This window comes from Silene latifolia, chromosome Y (genome assembly GCF_048544455.1).
Source record: "Silene latifolia isolate original U9 population chromosome Y, ASM4854445v1, whole genome shotgun sequence".
Lineage (NCBI taxonomy): Eukaryota > Viridiplantae > Streptophyta > Magnoliopsida > Caryophyllales > Caryophyllaceae > Silene > Silene latifolia.
The window spans coordinates 245,171,157-245,177,773 of NC_133538.1; the positions used below are offsets into that span (position 1 = coordinate 245,171,157).

The 6,617-nt window shown below is 43.0% G+C and overlaps 1 long non-coding RNA gene across 2 annotated transcripts; it reads right to left on the bottom strand.

The window, feature by feature from the left end:
• Nucleotides 1–377: 377 nt before the first annotated feature.
• On the bottom strand, nt 378–1,149 carry LOC141626911 (uncharacterized). Of its 2 annotated transcripts, XR_012536476.1 has the most exons (3): nt 1,004–1,143; nt 841–891; nt 378–586 (listed from the first exon to the last, which is right to left on the bottom strand). It is a non-coding gene; the product is annotated as an uncharacterized LOC141626911 (long non-coding RNA). The 2 variants fall into 2 exon arrangements; XR_012536475.1 differs by having other exon boundaries at nt 841–1,149.
• Nucleotides 1,150–6,617: the final 5,468 nt, after the last annotated feature.

The window sequence follows — 6,617 nt, forward strand, 5'->3', positions numbered from 1 at the left end:
ACTAATGTCAATTAGCGACTAATTTTTCATGGTTGCTATAGGCTCAGACGCTAATTTAGATTGGTCGCTAAATTGGCTGCTAATCAGCGACCAACTTAATTAGATGTTAATCAGTGACTAACAAAATTAGATGCTAATTAGCGATCAACTTAACTAGATGCTACTTAGCGACCATTTAATTTGGTGGCTACTTAGAAACTATTCAAACATTTGGTTTCCAAAAATGGTTGCAAACCGTATTTTCGTATTTAAAAAAAAATACGAATTTCCTACCTAATTAGGTAGAGAAGATAAGGCCTTAATTAAAAATCTTAAGACAATTAGATTAAATCTATGATTGAAACGCCCAATTAAGGAATTCGCGAGATCATGAGAGATAAAAGTTATAGAACCAACTACTATTTTTCTTGAATACAACTTACAGAGTTACAACATATATTCTTGCCCATAACATTTGAATATCTATATGGCCAATATATTAGTGCATAAAATAGATATAGTACTCCTATTTATATTAAAGAAAATCTGAGAATAAAGTGTTCTTCAAATCAAGTTTCTGAATCCTAGATTGTTCTCCAATACATGCCTGCAATTTAGAAACACACAATGTTAGTACTTTGTGGAATGAAAAGGACGAAGTGAAGAAAATTACATGTAATAAAGGCCAGTGAGGCAAGATCTAAGATTTAAAGTGTTAAATTAAGATCAAGGCAGGTAAAACCAATAATGAAATTCACTTGCTCAGAAAAATTAAGATTTACGGATAAATTAACAAAAATGAAGGAGAAAACGAAGACATACGATTGAACACAAACGAACTGAAGGAGAAAAATGTTGTACCTTTGCTTTAGCTTTGATTTTACAGTGGCATCGCGACCCCGGAGCTCCGATCTGCCATAAAAACAACGAATGAAGGAGAAGAAGATGTAGGTGAAAACAATTGAAGGGGATAACGAATGAAGGAGAAGACAAATGAAGACTCAGATAGATTCATTGATCTTACCAGTTCGAGGGAGAAGCTTGGCTAGGGTTAATTAAAAGAGGTGATTCAGGGAGAAGAAAGTGGGGCAGTTTGGCAGAAAATAAGATGAAAAAAATAAGAACCCTAGCACTTGGTTCTAGTATGTGATACCAATTACCAAGACAAGATGTTATGTTTGGCGGAAAACGAAATTTAGAAAACAATTTCTCCCGCCTAACCCGAAATTTGGAATAGTGTGAGGGCAACTTTGGTGGGAGTGTGTGACTTCAATAGGTCTTGGTATAGACGGGTGGGGCGAACAGACGAGTAAAGACCTCTAATAAAATGGGTAGGGGAACAAGGTAGGGCACCCCCATGTGCTTCCCACTTTATGATAAATGGGTATTTTGTGAGGGGAAATGATATCCGTCTATACCTATAGACGGATAGTGTGCGTCTATAATGAGAATTTGTTGTGTGACTTACTCCGTACTACATTAATAAAAGTAAGTAAGTAATTAAAGAGTTCACTCCAAAAATTTCCTCTCTCTAAAATCCTCTAATAAATCTCCAAAAAAAAACCCAAACCCTAATCTCCTCTGCTCCGCCGCCGCCCCCTTCCTTCTACCACCCCATGCTAGCCCTTTCTTTCGCCTGTGATTGGGCCTTCCCGAGGCCGATCTCCGGAGCTTCATCTCAAAACCATCAATAGTGTTCGTGTTAAATCATTTTTAGCCCACTTCCTTCTTCTTCTTTCGATCTTTTTGTGGGTTTCTCTTGATTTGGTTCTTTATTGGTGGTTGAGAGTTGAATGAGAGGGCTAGTCATTGGTTTTGGTAGTAGTGATGGTTGGATCGGCGGTGGCGGTTTCTTCTTTTTCATTTCTGTTTGCTTGTTCTCATTTCCGTTTTCTTTTTCTTTCTTGTCTTTCCTTTTAGGTTTAGTTTTCATGTTTGCTTTTTTGTCCTCTCCCTGTTGGAGAGTTGGTCCCCACTTATGGTGGGTTTGCTCCCACTTTCTGTGGGCGTTTTCTCTCTTTATGGGAGTCGTGGACCTAAGCGGAAGATCGACGCTTTCTTGGTTTCTCCTATGGTGGTGCAGCTGATTTCGGTGCGTCAGATACAAGAGGTTAGATCAGAAAAAACTCGTCTTTCACAAAACTCGTTCAGATCCGAAGATCCCCTCCCGTTGGGTTGTGTGAAGAAAGAGCGTGTTTTCGAGGGTGTGCAGAAGCCTCTTGCATTCTAATTAGAGATCTTTGTTTCGTAAAAGATGGTTTTTCTTTGATTTTAACGATATTGTATTTCGTCTTTTCAGACGTCTGTTGTAGATGTCGTATGGTTTTTTATTAATGAATTGATCTTTCCCTTCAAAAAAGTAAGTAAGTAATTAAGGCCTTGGTTGCCATACGGGAATTAATTTCCCATGATTTTACAAAATACATGAATTGGTCAATTCATGTGAATTGCCCAAAAGTCGTTTGGTTAACATACGGAAGTTGAATTGACACAGGAGTTTCCAAATACCTAGAGGGGGCTAGGTAATTAAATTCCTCCATTATGGAGGAGTTTCCAATTCATGGGAAAAAAGAAAATCCCATGATTTGGGATAACCAAACATCTCCCATTTTTCCAAATCATGGGATTTTCCAATTCACCCATTTTTATGGGGGCAACCAAACAAGGCATAATTAAAAAAAGTTGACATCATGTTATAAAAGCAAAAGTAAAAGAGTATTTCCTAAAGTAAAATAAATATATTACGGAGTATTTTATTAAAAAGAAACTATCTTATGCAAGCGGAATTGTTTTGGCAATTTTTACCGAACTATGTTGTATGAGGTCAATGCGGTCTTACTCGTTGTGTATTGATTGTATGATTGCGTTTAATGCTAAATAAAAGAATTAAGTACGTAAATAAAGGTTGACACGTGAGATTTGGTGACGCGGAAAACCCAATGTGGGAACAACCGCGGGAAGGGACGACACCCTTCCAAGTATTGCACTAGCTTGTTAATGAGAGAAAGAGTACAATGGAGACGATATGTAAATTTAGATAGCACAATATGTCGCGTGTATGCGTGAGATCTTGAATGCCCCTTATTGGTTGCTCTTTTGGCTATTTATAGGGTAAGAACCCTAGATATGCTCTTCCTCGTTTATGGTAAGGAATATTACTTCTACTGCAACTCTTTCCATAACGAGTCGTCTCCCTCCACTCTCCTTGATCTCCCTGAATTCTCCCTAAGATCTCCCTGAAGGCTTTCCAAAACATGGGACTCCTCCATCAGCGGGCTTCTCCTCTATTGCTTGCTTTCTTGGCCCAAATCCTTAAGCGGATTCCTCTTGCCTTTGGGCTTCCTATGATTGACCTACCCCCACGGCCCAATTCTTCAGATGGGTCCATCTCCTGCTAGGCTAAAGTGCAATTTTTAGCACAAACAGTTTGCCCCTAATTCCTTATAAGATACGTCTAGAGGCGTCGAATAAGGAATTACGCATACATTTTTGAAAGTCCCTCGCCGTCTTCCACACAACTTCCCAAACACTCATCATTACTGTTTGGGCTAAAATTAGCACAACAAAGGAGGCCCACTTAATAAAATGAAAGCTATGGAAGGAGTGATAAGGAGGAAGGAAGCCCGCGGATGGACAAAGGGGGAACGGGCTCAAGGGAGATCAGGAGCCCATCATGGAGAGTGTCCGGATTAAGGAAATGGGAGTTAGGGAGAAGATAGGGAGAAGTTAGGGAGATCAGGGAGAATTGGGAAAGGCGGCCAAGTATGGAAAGAGTTCTTATGGAAATTATATTCTCTTTCCATATTCGAAGTAGGACATATCTAGGGTTCTTGCCCTATAAATAGCCCAAGGAGCAAATCAAGAAGGCATTCATTCAAGACACCATATTCACACATCCACACTCAAGATCACACCTCGACATATCATAATCAAATATACGTTCGTCTAGGATCTTGCAGGCCTGACGCCTAGGGCCAACAGGATTAGCTTTGTGCCACGATTGAAATCATCCTCCTATTCATATAGTGCAATAATTGGCAGGGTACCGCCCCTCCCGCGGTTGTTCCCACATTGGGTTTTCCGCGTCACCAAATCTTACGTGTCAATTTACATTACGCACTTTATTTTTTTATTTATTTATTGACATACGAACGATCATACAACCAACCAACGAGTAAGACTACATTGAGCCTAATTAATCGACTTGGGTAAAAATACCTAAACAATTGCCCTTCCTCATTTCTCGCCCCCCCCCCTCTCTCCTCCTTTATAATCTCAACTCCCCCTTCCACTTTCATTAATTTCAAAAATCAAACCCCCTTATCTCCCCAAAACCCTTCTCCTCCTTTCTATCCCTTCGCCGGACTCCGTCTCCCCTGCCGCCACCTTCGCCGCCCTTTTTCAAGTATTTTTCTTGCACATTTTCTTTAATCCTTTCCTTTCTCTCCCTTCCGACCATGAGTAAAACCCGTCATGCCACATCAACTTCTGCCCCAATCGACCATAACCCAGACCCCGTCTTCCTTTCCCAGAATCTTTTCGTTCACCCCCATGATTGTAATTCTTCTTTGACTACCGCTGATATCCCCTTGATTAAGGGTTTTCTTGGTCTCGGCAACGGGGTTGATATTGCTATCCCGGAGCCGGGTCAGAAGGCGGATGCCATCTGACCGGGATGGGTCTGCTTTTACCTTTATCCGTTTAAGTACGGCCTTCGTTTTTCTTTCCCAAAACTTATGCAAGACTTCCTTTGCATCAACAACTTTGTCATGGCACAAATTTCTGCCAACATTTGGAGGATTCTCCTCTACTCTCTGACTGCTAGTCAGAATACCGGAAGCTCTATCTCCTTGGGCGACCTGGCCCATATGTACGAGATCAGGTCTCTTGGAAGAGGCCAATTTTCCTTCCGGAGCTCTGGTGAGACCCCCTTCAGGCACGTGTCAAAATCCAAGGATCAGAAATTCTTTGAGGACTTCTTCTATGTGAGAAAGGCTTCTATTCAGCCGTCTGCTGACTACATCTTCGAGAAATGGGTCATTACTTTGAGTAAGTGGCTCTCTTGACGCCTGATTTGTTCATCTTAATGCTTACTGGCTTACTTTGTTGCTTTTGTGTAGGTCCCTGCCACCTGACTCGTCTGGGCGATCCAATATCTACGCGTAACAAGATAGGCTACGTCCCCCAGTCTGAGAGAAAATTCTCTGACCTGCTGCCCGGCTTCTCACCTGCCTCCTCTTCTAATCCACAACAATCAGTCCACAGCATGTCCTCTGGTAAGCCACTTCGTGCTATCTTTGCTTATACATAATCTTGCTGCTTATCTGGTGCTTCTGGCATCTGAAAAATTGGCTACCTGCAGGTTCAAAAGTTGATCCTTTGGAGGCCATCCTCCAAAGTGCTAAAAGAAAGCGATCTGCTGCGATCCCTGACATAGCTTCTGCCTCCAAGAGGAGTGCCCCTGCTCCTTTCTTCCAGTCTCCCTCTATCCCCTCCAGCGCTGCTCGTTCTGAGCCCTTGAAAGTCAGGACGTTGTCTCGTCATCCTCATACCCCACCTGCTAGTCCTCCTGCTACTGTTAGTGGCGGCATTATTGCCCACTTCCCTGACGGTTTTGGGGACTTTGACAAGGTGCCCTACTGGCCTGAAATCGACCAGATTCTCTTCCCTTCCCTGGTAGAGGCTTTCTCATAATTCTCCTCAGAGGAGATGGCTGAAAATGATGTGCACAACGCTTTTATGGTGACCGCCCTTCCTCATTTACCTTCTCTGAACTATTCATATCCATCCTGCTAAGTCTTCTTTTTCTGCCTTCATGCCTTTCAGTCCCTCTATAACAGGAAGATGATCAACGTGGTACAGACCACCAGTCGTGCTACCAATGCCAAGAACCAGGAGCTGATAGGGACTATTGCTGAGTTGGAGCAGCAGCGTTCTGACTTGAGAGGACGGGTGGTGGAGCTGAAAGCTGAGCTTACTGGCACCAACAAGAAGCTAAAGGAGGGAGCTGACCAGCTGGCGCGTACCCAGGAAGTCTGCACTACCTTCTCTGACTCTCTTAAGCGCTCTGACGAGAGGATCAACAAGCTGATCTCCCTGGCCACCAATATTATTGCCTATGCTACCTGGCGGGGTAAGATCAGTGGGATACGTGCTGCACTTGACGAGCCTCCAACCCTACAAGCTATTGAGGAGGAATAAAGGCAGTTGGAGACCCTGTACCCGGTTCAGCCTGATTTGAGCATCCTGATGCCTGAAGTTAACGAGGTGAATTCTCCTACACTGGCGGAGCAGGTATCTGCTGGAGATGCTGGCTCGTTTCGAGAGGCTGCTGTTGCAGAGCGAGCTCAGGAGGCCGCTGTTGTTGAGGGCGTGCAAGCTGGTCCTGTACCTGAAATGGGGAGTCAGCAGAAGGAGGCAGAGGAGGTGCCTGAAGTGGAGGTCATCAATGTGACCTAAAGTTAAAAGTTTCTATTTTGAACTCTTGGATGGTGGTCTGACCCTTTGTGGGCAGACTTGTAAAAAATTTTAAACATTTTTCTGTTTTCTTCTTCCCGCCGTGGTGGCGGTTTTGGAACTTGGGGCCGTGTTTTTGGCCAACTTTTGAAATGCCCCTTGCCTTAGTTTGGCAAGCTTTA